This window comes from Citrus sinensis, chromosome 3, assembly GCF_022201045.2.
Source record: "Citrus sinensis cultivar Valencia sweet orange chromosome 3, DVS_A1.0, whole genome shotgun sequence".
NCBI classification, from domain to species: Eukaryota; Viridiplantae; Streptophyta; class Magnoliopsida; order Sapindales; family Rutaceae; genus Citrus; species Citrus sinensis.
The window spans coordinates 12,651,048-12,671,967 of NC_068558.1; the positions used below are offsets into that span (position 1 = coordinate 12,651,048).

At 34.5% G+C, this 20,920-nt stretch overlaps 2 non-coding genes and 1 pseudogene across 2 annotated transcripts; 2 read left to right on the forward strand and 1 right to left on the reverse strand.

Moving 5' to 3' along the window:
* Window positions 1-173: 173 nt before the first annotated feature.
* Window positions 174-13,944, reverse strand: LOC127900574 (uncharacterized; annotated as a pseudogene).
* On the forward strand, window positions 3,871-3,979 carry LOC112499411 (small nucleolar RNA R71). The gene has a single exon (XR_003067021.2). It is a non-coding gene; the product is annotated as a small nucleolar RNA R71 (small nucleolar RNA).
* Window positions 13,945-15,828: 1,884 nt separating the features above from the next.
* On the forward strand, window positions 15,829-15,932 carry LOC127901567 (small nucleolar RNA R71). The gene has a single exon (XR_008053809.1). It is a non-coding gene; the product is annotated as a small nucleolar RNA R71 (small nucleolar RNA).
* Window positions 15,933-20,920: the final 4,988 nt, after the last annotated feature.

The following is a 20,920-nucleotide window of genomic DNA, read 5'->3' on the forward strand; positions in this document are numbered from 1 at the left end:
ATTTCAAGTATGGGATTTAAGGGCATCATGTTTCCTTTTGTAATTGATCCCAATTTTTGACATTTTTCATAACTTTTGCAGAATTCATATGTGCCTTTAAACATAGTAGGCCAATAAAATCCACACTGTAAAATTTTAGTAGTAGTTTTTCTTCAAGAAAAGTGACCACCACATGCTTCAGAATGACAAAAATTAATGACACTACTTACCTCATTATCAGGAATACATCGCCGAAAAATTTGATCTGGGCAATATTTGAACAAATAAGGGTCATCCCAATAAAATTTCTTTACTTCAACAAAAAATTTCTTCTTCTCTTGAGCATTCCATTGCAAAGGTATTTTACCTGTAACAAGAAAATTAACAATATTAGCATACCATGGCATTGAAGTAACAGAAAATAAAAATTCATCAGGGAAAGAATCACTTATGGGTGTTATATCATTGCAGAATTCGGATGTGAGTCTTGATAGATGATCAGCAACAACATTTTCAGCACCCTTTTTATCTTTGATGGTAAGGTCAAATTCTTGTAGTAACAAAATCCAACGAATTAGTCTCGGTTTGGCATCCTGTTTACTCATCAAATATCTCACAGCAGCACGGTCAGTAAACACAACATATTTAGAGCCAAGCAAATATGAAAAGAATTTATTTAATCCAAATACCACAGCAAGTAATTCTTTTTCAGTTGTAGAATAATTCATTTGAGCACTATCTAAAGTCTTACTCGCATAATAAATCACAAAAGGTTTACCATCCCTTCTTTGTCCTAAAACAGCACCAATAGCAAAATCACTTGCATCACACATTAATTCAAATGGCAAAGACCAATCAGGAGATTGCATAATAGGTGTAGATGTTAAAAGACAAATTACTTTTTCAAAAGATTTTTGGCAATCATTATTCTATTCAAACAGTGCATCTTTTAATAAGAGGTTACAAAGTGGTTTAGATATGACACTAAAATTTTTTATAAACCTCCTATAACTACATGTCCTAAAAAAGATCACACATCTCTAACTATTTTTGCTTGTGGCAATTTAGATATGACTTCGATATTTGCTTTGTCAACTTCAATTCCTTTAATAGAAACAACATGACCCAAAACAATTCCAGAAGTAACCATGTAGTGACATTTTTCCCAATTCAACACGAGTTCTTTTTCAACACATCTTTTTAAAACTTTCTCCAAATTATCAAGGCAATCATCAAAAGAATTCCCAAACACAGTTAAATCATCCATAAAGACCTCTAAACAATGTTCAACCATATCACAAAATATGCTTAACATACATCTTTGAAATGTTGCAGGAGCATTACAAAGCCCGAATGACATTCTTTTAAATGCAAATGTTCCAAATGGACATGTAAATGTGGTCTTTTCTTGGTCCTCAAGTGCTATAGGAATTTGATAATAGCCCGAATATCCATCTAAAAAACAGTAGTAGGGATGTCCTGCTACTCTTTCTAAGATTTGGTCAAGGAATGGTAATGGAAAATGATCTTTTCTAGTGGCTTAATTTAATTTTCTATAATCAATGCACATGCGCCAACTAGATGTAATTCGTGTTGGAATTAATTCACCTTTTTCATTTTTAACAATAGTGATTCCAGATTTTTTAGGCACTACTTGTGTAGGACTTACCCACTTACTATCGGAAATAGGGTAGATAATTCCCACATCAAGCAATTTAAGGATAATTCCCGCATCAAGCAATTTAAGGACTTCTGTTTTGACTACCTCTTTCATGTGTGAGTTTAATCTTCTTTGAGGTTGTTGACATGTTTTAGCATTTTCTTCCAGATTAATTCTATGTGTGCAGATTAAGGGATTAATGCCTTTAATATCATTTAAAGTCCATCCTATTGCATTTTTATGCTTTTTAAGAACAGTAAGTAACTTACCTTCTTGGTCGCTTGTTAAAGTAGACGAAATCACAACAGGATAGGTTTGTTCTTCTCCAAGAAAAGCATATTTCAATCCTTCAGGCAAAGGTTTCAATTCCATTTTAGGTGCTTCTTGTTGTTATGTCTTTTCAATATTTCCAAGCTCCTCAAATTTTGGCTCGTCATCATAATTTTGTGAAGTCTGCACAGAATCAAGCAACGAATTTATATTAGAAATATCAAGTTCAAATTGCTTATTTGACTCAATTGAATTAACTAAACAAACATTAGAAAGTTCAGAAAAATTCCCTTTTTGAATATTTTCCTTGATACAAGATTCAAACAATTCCTTTTGTTCATCAGTATCATCTTCATTCTCATTTTCTTCATTAGGTTGCCTGCACATGTTGAAAACATTCAATTCCAAAGTCATATTCCCAAAGGATAAATTCATTAAACCATTCATACAATTAATCAAAGCATTAGCAGTTGCTAAAAATGGTCGACATAAAATTATAGGAGTTGGTTTGTAATTATTCACAACAGGTTCAGTTTCCAAGACAATAAAATCCACAGGATAAATAAATTTATCAACTTATACTAAAACATCTTCCACTATTCCTTTTGGTACTTTAACTGATCTATCGGCAAGCAAAAATGTAGTTGAAGTTGATTTTAACTCACCAAGATTAAGTTGAAGATAAACTGAATATGGAAGCAAATTAACACTAGCACCAAGATCTAGTAAAGCATGCTCAATTTTGTGGTTACCAATAATGTAAGAAATGGTAGGACAACCAGGATCTTTATATTTCAACTTATTATTAGTAGACAGAATTGTACTTACCTGTTCGGACATGAAAGCACTCTTTCTTACCTTCAATTTCCTCTTAACAGTGCACAAGTCCTTTAAAAATTTGGCATATGAAGAAACCTGCTTGATTGCATCTAATAGAGGAATGTTAACTTTCACTTGCTTAAAGATTTCATAAATTTCAGAAGAGTGGTTTGATTTCCTTGGTTTATTCAATGCATGCGGAAATGGTGGTTCAGGTGGAACACTAGTTATTTCTTCATTAGGTGTAAGTTCATTTAGTCCTTTCTTACCCTTTGAATTTTCATCATTTTTCATAAGGTTCAGGCATAGGTCTATCAACAACCTTACCACTACGAAGACTTATAACTGACTTGACTTGGTCTGTGCGTGGATTTTATTGAATTTTAGGATTTGGTTGTGGTTGGGCTGGAAATTTTCCTTTTTCTTGAATGGTGAGTGCAGAAGCAATTTTAGCAAGAGTATCTTTCAAATCAGAAAAAGTTAGTGCATTTTGATTGTTAATAACATCTTGCTTTCTGATGAATGAATGCATTGTGTCTTCCAGATTTTTCCAGGGTGGTGGAACATATGGTGCATAAGGCTGAGGATTTTGAAAATTTTGTGGAGGTGGTGCTTGTGAAGATTGTGCATTATTATTATTCCTCCAACTGAAATTTGGATGATTTCTCCAACCAGGATTATAAGTATGTGAATATGGGTTTGGTTTATTGAAAGTATTAATGACATTAGCTTGATCATTTAGACATTCTTTAAGTGCAGGCAAAGTGGGACACTCTTGAGTGAAATGATCATTCGAACTACATATGTTACATGCAATTTCTTGAGCAATTTTTACTTGATCACTCTTTTTATGCTCCAAAGCTTCAACTTTCCTAACTAGGGATGCAAATTTTGCTTGTAAATCATGATCTTCCCTAAGGTTATGGATTCCTCCACTAGATGGAGATGATTGTTGCTTATTTGTCAATTCAAAAGTTCCAACAGTATCCCAATGTTGTGCATTTTCAGCTAATTGGTCAAGGTAATCTAGTGCATCTTCAGGATTTTTATCCCTAAATTCACCATTACACATCATTTCAACAATCTGTCTACTTTGGGGTATTAAGCCCTTATAGAAGTAAGTGACCAATCGCCAAGTTTCAAAACTATGATGTGGGCATATGTTAAACAACTCTTTAAACCTATCCCAACATTGGTATAATGTTTCTCCATTTTTTTGAGTGAAAGAAGTGATTTGCCTTTTAAAAGAATTTGTTCTATGAGGTGGAAAGAATTTTTTCAAAAACTGTTCTTGCATGTTATTCCAAGTTCTTACTGATCCAGATCTAAGGTTTTGTAGCCAAGTTTTAGCTTTATCTTTTAATGAAAAAGGAAAAAGCTTTAATCTAATTATGTTCATGCTACAATTTTGATCCGTGTATGTATTACAAACTTCCTCAAAATCTCTTAGATGCAAGTACGGATTCTCAGATTCTAAACCATGAAATGTTGGTAAAAGTTGGATAATACCTGGTTTAAAGTTAAATCGAGATGCTTCTGGAGGAAATACTATACACGACGGTGCTTCGGTTCTGGTTGGATTCATGTAGTCTCTCAGAGTCCTTGGTTGATTCTGATCATGCCCATGTTGAGATTGGTTGTCTCCCTGATCAATTTGAGGGTTAAGTTCGCCCAAAACGTTTTCGCCTTGATTCTCATCCATGATTGGTGGTGGAGATTGAGATCTACGAATTAACCTGCCACTTGAAGATCGAGACCAACGTCTCATGCAATGGTTATGTTATAAAGATAATATTTACACAAATTGATAACAAAATAAAATATAAAAAAATAAGTAAGCAAACAATATAAGTGTACAAAAGAAAATTAAATAACAATTTTGGTGGTTGAACCCACCAATTAACAATAAATTAAGTATAAAATAAATGCAAAAGAAAAAAAGAAAAAGAAAGAAAAAAATAGTGGTTGAACCCACCAATTAAAAAAAATAAAAAATTAAATAAATTCTGAAAATTAAATAACTGAAAATAAAAGTTAAGAGTTAGTAGTTAGTTTGGTGGTTAAACCCACCAATAAAGCAAAAATAAATAAATACGAAATTAAATAAATGCAGAAAATTAAATAACTGAAATTAAATAAAAGTTAGCAGTTAGCAGTTAGTAAGTTAAGAGTTAGTAATTAGAGTTAGTAGTTAAAGTTAGTTTGATCCAAAATAAGTCCAAATATGTCCAAAGTATGTCCAAAGTATATTCAAGTCTTGATTATTTTGAGGAATTTCGTCTAGGGATTCTATTACAAATTATTTTTAATTTTATGGTCAAACTGTAATTTTTAGAAGTTTAGAATTAGCAATTTTATGAGAAGAGTTAGGGACAAAAGAGAATTTAAGAAAAGGAAAAGGGGGTAAACGAAATTTTACATATAAGAGAAAAATAAAAACAGAAAAACAAACCAAATAAAAAATTTTTCCCCGGCAACGACGCCAAAAACTTGACACAACTTAAAAGTAATTTTTTAACTCCCAAGTATAAGAGTGTCTTGTTGTATTATAACTCGGTGAGTCCGAGGTCGATCCACAGAGAAAAGATTTAATTAGTTTATTTTATTTTATCTATAAATTGAAATTAAAACTTGAATATAAACAACTTAATTTAAATGAAACTATGGAATTGAACTAGTTAAGGTTATGGATCCACTCTTAGAAATAAATAAAACTTAATAAATTCTTTTTGCCAATTTGTTTTAGATTTATTACCCAAAAGATTAATTAAACAAATTATTATTATTTTCCCTTTAATTTTATGATGGATTAAGTATTTATTGTGCCAAAATTTAATTTGTCTACAATAAGTCAAAATACCATTTCACCATGCCTTATATTAAGATTTTAAGAATTTATTGTGCCAAATTCATTTGTTTTTCTACAATAAATCAAAATTTCAAAATATAAAACATGTATAAAATTTAAATAGAAAATAATTTAATTTATAAAATTAAAAATAGAATTTAATTAAATCATATTTATTTCCTAAGAGTTTCACCTTCCCCTAACTAATATTATTTAGTTAAGCATAATTAAAATAAAAAGAAGTAGTAAAATTGAATTACTTATAATTAAAAGAAATAAAAACAACTAAAATTGGAAATAAAACTAATTTTATTAATGAAAATAATTATACAAAATATTAAAAACGCACTTGGAAATCAAGATTACAAGGAGATGGAGAGAATTTGAGAAGAAGATAGTTGTAGAGAGATGATTAAAACATAAAAATGAGGCTCTATTTATAGAAAAATAAATTCATAATCCAGTGCTTTGCGGTCCATCATAGGCTTCATGCATGTGCTCCTCACAACCCTTAGATCAAGATCCAATTGCTGGTCAAACTTCAAAAGTCAACATCACACATGGCATCATTTGACTCGTCCGATTTGCCCAAAGAACGGTTGAGATTTGGCGGGTTAATGAGTGGATCGGGTCGACCCGAATACAAAGATTCGGATCCTCCAACTTGCTTCACCAACCATTGCCACGTGGCACAATCATGGCCATTGAATCATGAACGGTTGAGATTTAATCATGAACACATGGCATCATTTGACTCGTCTGATTTGCCCAAAGAACGGTTGAGATTTGGCAGGTTAATGGGTGGATCGGGTCGACCCGAATACAAAGATTCGGATCCTCCAACTTGCTTCACCAACCATTGCCACGTGGCACAATCATGGCCATTGAATCATGAACGGTTGAGATTTAGTCAAGATTGCCAGCTATCCCATGCACTCATATCTATTGTAAGCTCATTTCATCATCCAATCAGTGCTCGGTCAACAGAAAAAGTCAACTTTTTTTACACAAGCCCAATTTTAAGCCGATCTTGACTGATCTTAAGGTTTTTGGACCTACGAAATCCAAATTTGACCTCTGTTTATCTGTTTGGAGCCTCGAAATACGTGAAATTAATATTTTTCCTAATAAACACATAAAAATACACAAAATTAAATATATTTAAAACATAATTAATAATTCATAATATATTACATAAACACAAATATAAATTATAACATAAGCATAAAATAACATATTATCGCTTGATAATTAAACAACTTTTAATACTAATCACTCTCCAAGAAAAATGATAAGCTGAAAAACTCACTTGGTACTTACTATGACATGTTCATTCCTTCAAGCAACTCATATTTGTCTCCGACATCAACATGTAGAGTAGCAAATATAGTGTAACATCACTTAAGATCAAAGATAATACAAATACTAAAATTTGAAATTAATCATGTCATCCAATGTTAAAACAAATCACAATTTTTTTTTTAAACAACATTCTACCCCCCAACCTATTCTAAACATGAAAGGAAAATATGCATGTAGAAATATGAAAATGATGCAGAAAAATTAATTAGAAAAGTTACACTTAAAATGATAGAAAAAGAAATATTTTTTTTAATTTTTAACTAAGAAGATGTGTTTCTAGAGCTACTACACTCCATATTCAGCCATCTTCGACTCAAATATTTGAAAATGTATATTTATAAAGGAGAAATTAAAAAGAAGAAGAAAAATGAACATCAAAACTTAATAAAAAAAAAGAAAATGTCTGAATTTTTTTTGAATTTTTTTGAATTTTTTTTTCAAACGATGAAGATGCGTTTCTAGAGTCATTACACTCCATATTCAGCCATTTTCAACATAAAAAGTTAGCAACAATTAGTTTCTACAACAAAAAATTAGTAAAAACTTAACCAAGATTCCACAATTTTCGACTATTCCCTCCCCTCAACCAGAACGAAACATTGTCCTCAATGTTTTAAAAGAAAGAAGTAGAGTTTAGAAGACATCACTTGGGTGATGCAATACAGAAGAAAATATTTACAGGTGGAGAGTTAAATCTAATTTGTACTTCTTACTGCGGCTACTGTTACAATCATTATTTAGACGCTCCAACACAAAGGTCCAGGGGTCTGGCTCCGGTCTATAAGTTTGCAACAGATCATGTAGCTCATTAGCAGTGTGAGCACAAATAAAAAGTTTTTTTCGCATTGGAAGGAATGAAGTAGTTTTTTATTGCATGGTTAAGAAATGTGATGAAGCCATCATAAAAGTTATTGACATTTAACAAAACGATGAGTTTCTGGTGAATGTGCAGATGGGCCCAAGATGCTAGTGTGATAAGTGCCTCTAGTGTTGCAAGATCTCCTGGAAGGAAAATAAAAGCATCAGCATAATTAAGCATTTCAGTTATCCTTTCTTGCATACCTGAGACGACTAACTCTTCTCCAGTCGGTGAGTCAGACAAACTGCCCAAAGGTTTTAAGACTCTTGGGATGATCCCTAACACTTGGCTTCCTCTGACAAGAGCAGCTTCTGAGACCAATTTTGATAACCCTCGGTTACCCCCTCCATACACTAAGTGTAATTTTCTCTCTGCTATACTTCGACCAAGATCTACGGCTACCTCAACGAACTCTTTATGTTTGCCATAGTTAAATCTAGAAAGCACACAAATGTTCTTGAATTACCTATTGGGAGTAGCTGCCATTGGAATATTTCTCAAAAATAATTTGTGAATGCTTAACAAAAAGTCATATTTAAGAATCTTAGTGACAGTGGGTCACAACTGTGTATGAGGTGGCATGTCAGTGTCAAATAACGCATAAAACACATGGCTAGCGAGTAAAAAAGGAAACAGTAAAAAGAAAAAGAAACAATGATAAAATAAAATTATTAAAGACGATAATGCAAATCGTAAAACAACATTGAAATAAAATAACAGTGAAGTAAAATGATATTTACAGGTAGTTGCGACTGTGGCTCACATCTTCCTCTGGTTTTACATCCAGAAACGGCTTGAACGTCCTCTATGGGTCGAGGATAGGCTTCCCATCCAGTTTTCTTATAAACTGGCAAACAGGGTCGTTTATAGTCAGATTCTCGAGACTATATCGTGTATGCTCTTTCTGGAATAATGGCCATAACTGGAGAATCGCTCATTGCACATATCCACTGAGATGCGTTTCAAGAGATAGAAGGATATCATCCAATGACTCCTTATTCAAGCCATCCCTAATGAATTGAATCTTATCTTCTCTGTTATCAGACATCATTCATAAAGAACATGGTTTTTTTATCGCAACTCATTCTGGCACACTTATGACAAGCAACAGAAATTCTTCGAGCTCGTCGTTTTCTTGTATAATTTCCTTTACCACAACCAGGCATGTATGCAATAAATTTTGGAGGTAACTCACCTGCCAATCATACTTTAGCCTCGATTAACCAACGAATGTCAGCAGGTATGTTATTCCTCATGAGCAATCGCATGCGTTCGGACCGGACTTTATAGATTGTAAGGAGGGCATTCTGAGGAAGTGAAGGGAATCGCTTGTGAAGCTTTGCTTGAATCTCATTTCTATCCATACCTTCGCCTCAGAATATCAGTTATTATGGGAAACTGAAGTAACCAACTTGATTGTCACGGAGTACCGTTATCCGCCACTTCACCGGGGTAACAAACTAAAGCACACAAATAGGAAAACAAATTAAAACACACAAAGAAAATTAAAATCATTCTCTTATTGAATTTAACTCAAGCTCCAACTGGATGTCGTAAACACTTCTCTCAATGTCTCTGAGTTGACTTTCTAAACCCTCAACATAGGATACTAACTCTGGTGGTTGCAGAGCCCAAATACGATGTGTCTTACAAAATCGAATCTGCCTTTTGAGATGAGATTTTACACGTTGAAGTGGTTTAAGAATGTTCAAGAGGAACAGTTTAAGTATGGTACTCATGATTAACAATGATATGAAAAAACTTAATGGTTAAACAAACACACTTATGCAAAAAGAATTTTAATTAGCAAAAGAATAATAAAAGAAAGAAAAATAAATCAAATCACCGAAAAGAAAAAAAAATCAATTCAAATCTGGTGGGTCACTCAAATTTATTTCGGTCTCCTCTACATGTGGTTGGTACTCTAGATATGCCTTTAATCTTTGACCATTAACTTTAAACGTGACACCGTTCTTTGGGTCCTTAATTTCAATTGCCCCATGTGGAAAAACAGTATGAACAATAAAGGGGCCAGACCATCGAGAGCGTAATTTACCTGGAAATAGGTGCAAGCGAGAATTGAATAAAAGCACTTTCTGACCTAGAGTGAACGATTTTCTCATAATTGGCTTGTCATGGAAGACTTTCATTCGTTGCTTGTAAATCTTGACATTTTCGTATGCATCATTGCGAATTTCTTCAAGTTCTGCCAGCTGTAATCTTCTTTCTGAGCTAGCTTGCTGCATGTCAAAGTTGAATTTCTTGATGGCCTAATATGCACGATGCTCGAGTTCCACAGGTAGGTGGCAAGCTTTTCCATACACTAGCCTGTAGGGTGATATCCCAATCGGGGTCTTGAAAGCCGCTCTATATGCCCATAATGCATCATCGAGTCTTAATGACCAATCTTTTCTATCTGGCCTCACCGTCTTTTCTAATATGTGCTTTATTTCTCGATTGGAGATCTCAACTTGGCCACTGGTTTGCGGATGATATGGGGTTGCCACTTTGTGAGTGATTGAATACTTTGTCAAAAGAGCTTTGAATGCTTTGTTACAAAAGTGGGCACCACCATCACTGATTATTGCTCGAGGGAATCTAAAGCGTGAAACAATGTTGCTTTTCAAAAATCCTATCACCACTTTATGATCATTGGTTCTACATGGAATTGCTTCTACCCATTTCGATATGTAGTCAACAGCAACCAATATGAATTGATGGCCAAAAGAAGGGGGAAAGGGTCCTATGAAGTCGATACCCCATATGTCAAAAATCTCAACCACTAAAATTGGATTTAGTGGCATCATGCTCCTTCGTGTAATGCTTACCATTCGTTGACACCTATCACATGAAGAACAGAAAGTGTAAGCGTCTTGAAATATAGTTGGCCAATAGAAACCACATTGTAAAACTTTAATAGCTGTTTTCTTAGCGTTGAAATGGTCTCTACAAGCTTGTTCATGACAGAATGAAAGGATATTCTGAATTTCACTTTCTGGGACACATCACCTAACAATTTGATCTGCACAATACTTGAACAGATAAGGGTCATCCTAAAAGAAATTCTTTATTTCTACAAAGAATTTAGCCTTGTCTTGCTTGGTCCAATGCTCTAGAAGTTGACATGTAACAAGATAATTCACGATATCAGCATACCATGGTAATACTTCCACACTCATCAACTGTTCATCTGGAAATGACTCATTCAATGTTAATGGCTCTGTAATTGTGTCAAAATGGAGACGAGAGAGATGGTTTGCCACAACATTTTTTGTGCCTTTCTTATCTCTGAATTTCAAGTCGAATTCCTACAAAAGTAACACCCAATGAATTAGTCTAGCTTTTGCATCTTTCTTCGTGAGAAGATATTTAAGAGCAGCATGATCTGTGAACACAATTATTTTACAACCAATGAGGTAAGATCGAAATTTTTCCAATGCAAACACTACTGCTAGCATTTCTTTTTCAGTAGTTGAATAGTTCAACTGTGCATCATTCAATGTCATACTAGCATAATAAATAACATGGAGAATTCGATTAACTCTTTGTCCTAACACTACTCCTACTGCATAATCAAAAGCATCACACATGAGCTCGAATGGTAAGCTCCAATTTGGGGGCTGGATGATGGGTGATGATGTCAATAATTGCTTTAATTTTTCAAAAGCCACAAGACATGAATCATTAAAAATAAAAGGTACATCCTTAGCAAGTAAATTGCATAAGGGTCTAGAAACTTTGCTAAAATCTTTAATGAAACGTCTATCTAAACCAGCATGTCCAAAGAAATATCTTACTTCTCTGACTATTTTGGGTGGAGGAAGATTAGAAATGAGATCCACCTTGGATTTGTCAACCTCAATACCTTTGCTCGAAATGATGTGACCGAGAACAATACTTTGTTTTACCATAAAATGGCACTTCTCCCAATTTAAGACTAAGTTCTTCTCGATACATCTCTGCAGAACTGGTTTTAGATGATGTAAACATTGATCAAACGAGTCACCAAAGATAGAAAAATTATCCATAAAGACTTCAAGGAATCGTTCAACCATATCAGAAAAAATGCTCAACATGCATCGTTGAAATGTAGCAGGTGCATTACATAATCCAAATGGCATCCTCCTATATGCAAAAGTGCCAAAGGGCAAGTGAAAGTAGTTTTCTCTTGATCTTTTGGTGTTATGGGAATCTGATTATATCCTGAGTAGCCATTTAGAAAGCAATAAAATTCATGGCCTGCTAATCTATCAAGCATTTAATCGATAAATGGTAAAGGAAAATTATCTTTACGTGTGACAGAATTCAATTTTCTATAATCAATGCATACACGCCATCCTGTAGTTACTCTAGTTGGTATCAATTCATTATTAGCATTGGTAACTACTGCGACTCCTGACTTTTTAGGGACAACTTGTACAGGACTGACCCATGAACTATCAAAAATTGGGTAAATGATACCTGCGTCTAATAGCTTAAGGACTTCAGTTCTAACAGCTTCTTTCATATTAGGATTTAACCGATGTTGTGCAAATTTTAATGTACTCGCAAACGCACGAATCTATTGTAGTATAGACTAATGGTGACGAGTGTCGATCCCACGAGGAGGTGGATTTTAATTGTGTATAGAATTAATTTTGTAAATGGGTTGTTGGATTTATGGTGGAAATGATTTGGAATATGCTAAAACTTAAATTAAAATGGCGAGAATAAATTCTAAATTTGGAACTGAAATGGCGAGAATAAATTGAAGAGAATTCTATTGAAATAACGTACTTGGGTATCTGGATCCGTATCAACATGCATCATGGGCTAAATAATCCTTATTAATGCCAATTAAATCATGAGGGGGGAATCCACACCTCATGAACCACGCTCTAATCAATATGGTGCTAAGGGCTTATCGTGCCAAATAATAATAACCTTGTACTAGAGGGCCGGTGAAACCAAGGCAGTACTAGACAAGATTAGTATTATTTGTCGACGAGAAGTCAAAACATCCACAAAAACTAGAGGGGAAGAGAAAATAAATTTACCAAATTAAGCCCATGACACATGTTGAGACTTCACCTTCAACCCAAGCTTGAAAGAAAATTAGCCACTCATAATTGAACTAGGGGCAAAATGAGAATTTATTAAAATACGAAGAAAAGACAAGATGGAGAGGGAATTACAGAAAATGGATCCCAAAAATGGATTCAGAGATATCAAATTAGGGGGGAGAGGCCCCCTTTTTATAGATACATGGTGTAAATCATGGCCATCGGATTAAAAAAACAGTTTGGACGCTCAGGATTGCGCCACGTCATCAGTCAACAGTCCACGGTTTGACCACGCGGATGAACAGTAACACGGTTTGACCGGACTTTGAACAGTAACGCGGTTTGACCCGGATGAACAGTAACGCGGTTTGGTTGAAAATAATCCTGTGTGATGCATGCACCGTATGCGAGATTTTTCGTCCACTGATATGCTGCCACGTCACCATCAACAGTATATAAGAATTTTAGTCCAATAGGATCGTGACACCTCATCAGTCAATGCCACGTTATCGGTTCGTCTATGTGAACAGTAACGTATACATTACCGTACACGTGACTAGTACCGTACAAGTGAACAGTGCCATTTTTCCTTTTATGCTCCTCCTAAGGCTTTCGACCGTCCTGAGTTCAAAAGTGATGTCCGTTTTGCCATCTGATTTCTCGTTTATTGTGAAATGACTATGATGCCCCTAAAATACATAAAATACTTAATTAAAATAAAACACGTGTAATTAAATCACAAGAAGGTTAAATACATAAAAGTAAGGGTTGTTAGTAAGACTTGAAATGTAAAATGACGGTTTTCTCCTTTATAAATATGCATTTTCTAACACTTAACAACCGACGTTGCATTTCCTTAGTAGATTTCGCTTTTTCATCGAGGAATGTAATGCGTGCAGTCTACTGGGTTTATACCTTTGATGTCTGCTATGGTCCATCCTAATGCTCCTTTGTGCTCTTTTAAAACATCCAACAACTTATCTTTTTGTTCGTCATTTAGGGATGATGAGATGATTACCGGTAAAGTGCTTTCTTCTCCCAAAAATGCATATTCTAGAGTGTTGGGCAATGGTTTGAGCTCGAGTTTCGGTGGTGATTCTGATGATGGGATGCATTTTTTCTCTGATGGTGCTAGTTATTCAACTCTTGACTTTCATTTATTAGTGTCCATAGATGGTGCTGAGTCAAGTAGGGCGTTGACCTCATCGACTGATCTGTCAATATCAAAATCCAAATCAAAGTGAGTTAAACATGTTTGTAAGGGATCATCACTAAGGTTTGAAAGAAAAGTATTATCAACTATTGTTTCTATTAAATCCACATCAACAATTCCATCATCTGCATTGTGAGGTTGTTTGGCAATGTTGAAGATATTCAGCTCCATAGTCATGTTGCCGAAGGACAACTGCATATTTCCAGTCCTGCATTGAATGTGAGCATCCACAGTTGCCAAGAAAGGTTTGCCTAGAATAATGGGGATGTGCTTCCTTGAATCTTATATTGGTTGAGTGTCAATTACAATGAAATCAACAGGAAAATAAAACTTGTCTGCCTGGATAAGCACGTCCTCCACAATACCACGAGGTATTTTCGTGGACCGATCTGCAAGCTGTACACCACTGGAGTTGGGTGTAATTCTCCAAGTCCAAGTTTCAAAAATACTGAGTAAGGCAATATATTTACACTAGCACCTAAATCCAACAAAGTATTCTCAATTGTGTGGTTCCCTATGCTACATGAGATAGTGGGGGAGCCTGAGTCTTTACATTTTATAGGAATTTTGTGTTGGAGTATAGAACTAACGTTTTCTGTTAAAAATGCATTCTTTTGAGCATGAATGTTTCTCTTTTTAGTACAAAGGTCTTTAAGAAACTTGGTATAAGATGGAACTTGCTTTATAGCATCAAGTAAAGAGATGTTAACACTTACCTATTTAAAGATTTCGAGAATCTCACCTGTGGATTTTCCCTTCTTTACTTTCGCTAACCTCTGAGGAAATGGAGCTTTCGGAACGTATTCTCGTGGTTTGGTTTCTTCTCTCTCCTCCGGTGATGAGTCCTCAACACTCACATGTACAATTTGATTTTCTTTTGTCACCGGCATCTCCACTTTGTTATCGACTTCTTTTCCTTTTTGCAAGGTCATGACTGTTTTGACCTCTCCATGCTGCTGTGGTAAACTGGTACTTGCTTCATGCACTCCTTTAGGATTAGGCACTGGTTGACTTGGAAATTTACTTTTCTCAACAGTCATTGACAAGGTCTGAATTGAAGAAGCAAGTTGTCCCACCATTTTCTCGAGGTTTGAAACTGATTAGGCTTATGAGTTGAAGCATGCTCTCAACTCATTTCGTAGTCCATCAATAGTGCGGTTCTATTGCTAAATCGTGAAGTGAGTAAGATTCTTGAGATTCTAGAATGAATCCTCCCATGGTCTGGGTTAAGAGTAGTTCTGGTTCTGATTATATGGTCTAAATGGTGGCTAAGAGGCTTGAGGAACTTGAGGAATTTATTGCATTGGTGGAGTTGGAGCTACTGGTCCATTCTGTTGGAATCCTTGAGACCATGAAAAATTGGGGTGATCTCTCCATCCAGGGTTATATGTGTTGGAGTATGGGTTGTAATTCGATGGTTTTCTCATTACACCTATGGCATTGGCTTGATCTGAGTATGAGTCATGGTCATGTGCCTCTGTTGATTTAGCAGTCGATAAAGATGCTATTTGTCGAGCGAGACCTTCAACCATCTCCTTGACTTCTTTGATTTCTGAAGTTGACTCGCCAATGTAAACCTCATTTACTCCTTTAATTCTTCTAGTGTTTTTAAGTGATCGACTCCGTTGTTGGGAATTATCTGCTTGTCGCTAGAAGAATTCCCAAATCTCTGATGCACTTTTTGACATTAGCTCTCCTCCACTTGTTGCCATTAGCCATTCTTGCACATTCGGCAATAATTCCTCCAAAAAGTCTTGGCATTGGTGCCATTTCTCGTACCCATGATGTGGACACTTCAAGAGTAGCCCATTGAATCGCTCCCATGTTTCAAAAAACTGATCATCTTCTCTCTGGGTAAACTCTGAAATTTCCCTGCGAATAGCATTGGTTTTATGCACTGGGAAATATTTATTCAAAAATTTTGTAACCATTTATTCCCATGATGTAATGCTATTAGCAGGCAATGTATTGAGCCATGAATGAGCTCTATCCTTTAAAGAAAATGGGAATAGTCTAAGTTTAACATCATCATCTGAAAAATTCTCATATTTAAATGTTTGACAAATAGCATAAAAATCATTCAAATGATTATATGAGTACTCATTTTCTAGGCCATAGAATGTTGGGAGACAATTTAGCACACTAGGTTTTAGTTCAAAACTCCCAGCAGCTACATTTGGGTATCTTATGCATGATGTGCTCAAATTAGCTAAAGGACTGAAGTAGTCCTTAAATGGCCTCTCATGTGGATGCAAATCCAGTTTATTTTTAACTTGCTTGTGTGTGCGAAGTGTTTTTTTTTAGTTCAAGGTCTATAGGTTCAAGATTAGGTAATAATGACCTACGACCATGCATGCAAGAAACACAAAGATAAATGGGAACAAAACAAATAAAAATAAAGAAGAGAAATTATGTTACTAACCTTATCACGCTGTTAAAACCTTTCTATAAAAATACACAAAAATAAATACGTGAAATAAATTAACTAAAAATAAATTAATAAGATAAACTAAAAAAAATTTACAAAGAAAAATAAATTACAGAATTTTAAAGAAGAGAAAAAGAAAAGAAATACTAACCTTTAAATGTAGATTCACATTTTTTTCTTTTTTCTTTTTTTTTAAAGAAAAAAAATACAAGAAAACAATAAATGGAATTATTCACAAAAATTAATTCTATGAATTAAAATTACTTACCTCCCCGGCAACGGCGCCAAGAACTTGTTGTGCAAATTTTAATGAACTCGCAAGCGCACGAATCTATTGTAGAATAGACTAATGGTGACGAGTGTCGATCCCACGAGGAGATGAATTTTAATTGTGTGTAGAATTAATTTTGTAAATGGGTGGTTGGATTTGTGGTGAAAATGATTTGGATTATCCTAAAATTGGAATTGAAATGGCAAGAAAAAATTGAAGAGAAATCTATTGAGATGACGTACTTGGGTATCTGGATCCGTATCAACATGCATCATGAGCTAAATAGTCCTTATTAATGCCAATTAAATCATGAGGGGGGAATCCACACCTCATGAACCACGCTCTAATCAATATGGTGCTCAGAGCTTATCGTGCCAAATAATAATAACCTTGTATTAGGGAGCCGGTGAAACCAAGGCGGTACTAAACAAGATTATTATTATTTGTCGACGAGAAGTCAAAACATCTACAAAAACTAGAGGGGAAGAGAAAATAAATTTACCAAATAAAGCCCATGACACATGTTGAGACTTCATCTTCAACCCAAGCTTGAAAGAAAATTAGCTACTCATAATTGAACTAGGGGCAAAATAGAAATTTATTAAAATACGTAGAAAATACAAGATGGAGAAGGAATTATAGCAAAAGGAGTCCAAAAATGGATTCAGAGATATCAAATTGGGGGGGGGAGGCCCCATTTTTATAGATACATTGAGTAAATCGTGGCCATCAGATTAAAAACAGTTTGGACGCTCAGGATTGCGCCACGTCATCAGTCAACAGTACGCGGTTTGACCACGTGAGTGAATAGTAACACGGTTTGACCCGGGTTGAACAGTGACGCGGTTTGGTTGAAAATAATCCTGTGTGATGCATATTCCGTATGCGAGATTTTTGGTCCACTGATATGCTGCCACGTCACCATCAATAGTACATAAGAATTTTAGTCCAATAGGATCGTGACATCTCATCAGTCAATGCCACATCATCGGTCAATGCCACGTCATCGATCCGTCTATGTGAATAGTGTCGTGAACAGTAACGTAGACAATACCGTACACGTGAATAGTACCGTACATGTGAACAGTGCCATTTTTCCTTTTATGCTCTTCTTAAGGTTTTCGACCGTCCTGAGTTAAAAAATGATGTCCGTTTTCCGTCTGATCTCTCGTTTATTGTGAAATGACCATGATACCCCTAAAATACATAAAATACTTAATTAAAATAAAACACACATAATTAAATAACAAGAAGCTTAAATATATAAAAGTAAGGGTTGTTAGTAAGACGTGAAATGTAAAATGATGATTTTCTTCTTTATAAATATACATTTTCTAACACTCAACATGCTGCCTCTTCAAATTCTTGCCCCAAAGGTCCTTTAACATTTTTCTCCAGTTTAAAACCAGTGTTGAGAGGTGTATCAGAACCCTTGCAATCCTGCATTTAGGCTTTACTCAATAGATCCTTAATGTACTTTGTCTATAAGAGATGCATACCATGAGTTGTGTAACAAACTTCCACATCTAGAAAATAGGCTAGTAATCCCAGATTCTTGAGAGCAAAAACCTTATTGAGTTTAGTATTGAAATCTTTAAGTAATGCTGAGTCAGGATCAGTAAGCAAAATGTCATCAACATAAATTAACACAATGATCATGCCTCTAATATCATGTTTGAAGAATAGAGAAGTGTCAGCTTTAGAATTAATGAATTGCCAAGTGGTAAGATAACTTTTCAGTTGATCATACCATGCTCTTGGAACTTGTTTCAATCCATATAATGCGTTATTAAGCTTGCATATATAGCCTTCTTTAGAAACAAAACCCTCAGGATGAGTCATATACACATCCTCTGATAAATCCCCATTTAAAAAAACATTATTAACATTAATTTGTCTAACCTTCCAACCTTTCATGACAGCCAAACTTAGAATTACTCTCATTGTCGAGGACTTTACTACAAGACTAAAGGTTTCTAAATAATCAATGCCTGCAGTTTGATAAAATCCCTTGGCCACCAATCTAGCTTTATACTTAGAGACTGAGCCATTTGTGTTGTACTTGGTTCTGAACACCCATTTGCATACCATCGGTTTATAAGATGGGCATACAGGCACAAGATTCCAAGTATTATCTTTAATGAGAGCATCATACTCAATCTGAATTATTGCTTTCCATTTTCGATCAGACAATGCCTCTAAGACGGTAGATGGTTCTAGGCTATTGTGATATGTTATGTAGGCTTTTGCCTTGAATATTCCAGCCTTTGCTCTAATAATAATTTTATGTGTAGAGAGGATTGGTTTGGGCTGAGATGAAGACTTTAAAGTGTTGGTTGAATTTGAAAGGAAGAGGTGAGAGGCTGTAAAGAAGATGTATAATGTGTAGGCGATAGGCAAGATGGTGCATCAGTTGGAGGTATAGAGAGCTGCATTTATGGGATACAACTTTCTCACTTGAATATAATATAATTAACTTTAAGCTATCAAGCCCTTGAATAATAATAATAATAATAATTTAATTCTAAAGTAATGATAACATAAACAATGACATAAGTGATGATGTAAGAGAAATTTGTAGAGATAATTAGGAAATCTAGAATTTAGTAAGATATTTATGAAGAATAATCACAACCATTAATCAAGAGTTATGGTGGCAAAATTCTAACAATCCATTAACCTTAAGAAATCCTATAAATACCCTCTAGCCCTGTCATTTTCAATACAACCCTGGAAATTCAAGCCTCTTCTATTCTAAGTCATAATATCAAGAGTAGAGAAATCCTCAAGTTTAAAAGGTATAGAGAAGTCAAGGTTAAAAAGTAAGTAACGCTTCAACTGCAATGTAGGGGCAAAATTCTTATTATACTTAACTTCAGTTTTAACTAATTCTTTATCTTGTGATAGCTACTATAATGTGATTAGTTATGATCTAAATTTTACATGGACGACTATGCTACCTATATTACAGTAATTTCTTATTTATCCTTATATGGTTGGCTATGATATTTTCTTATTTACGCCTTGTATGGTCGGCTATGCCGCTTATTCTGTAATACTTAATTATGCTATGGTCAGCTCTGCCACCTATACTATAATCCCATGTTGTTTAATCTTTGTACAGATGACACTGCTGCCTATATTAAAGATTGTTGTTCTTAAATAGGGTTGTATGTTGATTCTGTTCTACATCTAGAAACTTCAAATGTTATGACATCATTTGCATTAGATGCATCCATTTCATGGATTACTTTATAAAGAAGACGTTTTATAAAATGAATTTATGAAAAATGAGTGGTTGTACTACCAGGTGGCATAGTTCTGAAGGAGGGCAAGCCCTCTAAACATAGTAAAAGTTAAATCTTTTGGGGACAACGATATGTAACACCCAAAAGATCAACTAATTAGGCCCAAGGGCATGTTATTTTAAAGAATAAGAATGCTAGCCTTGTAATGCAACATACCTAGGTCCCTAATAAAGTTGTTTTGTATTTTCTAAGTTTCTTTTGAAAAATTAATATGGTTATCTATATGTATAATAATTTATACATTCATCAAAGTGTTAATTTACTGGGTATTAGCTCATAAAGTCATTACATTGCAGGTAACCATGAGCAAGGTAAGCTTACGCCAAGTCCCAACCAAGGCGAGGTGCATATAAGTATAACAAACCTTAGGTTTTAAGATGGGCTCAACTTTGTTCTATCAAAAATAAATATCTTAGCTTTTTATAATAATAAAGTTTTTGAGAAATATTTGCATGTCTCCTATATTTGTAAAGAAGTTTTGTTTGCTATGTAAAACGTTTTTTTGAATTCGTATTCATATTAAACAAGTAACGAGATTTTTAAATATTTCCAAAATAAATCATTTTTTTAAAAGTGGAGTGTTACAACACTAGTTGTGTTTGGAAAGAAAGTATAGTTGGCTGGGAGAAAGTAGTAGGTGGTAAAGACTGAGATGATGTGTTGTGAGAATGTGGTGAAGATATTGTATCAACTTTAAAGGTGCTTTGATTATTATTGGAAACAAGAATAGTATACAATTGAAGAAGATTGTATTGAAAATCAGAAGATTGAGATGGAGAAGATGAACTGAAATTGATGAATATGGAAATGAGGTTTCATCTAATATAACATGGCTAGTTACATAGATTTTACCAGAGGGAT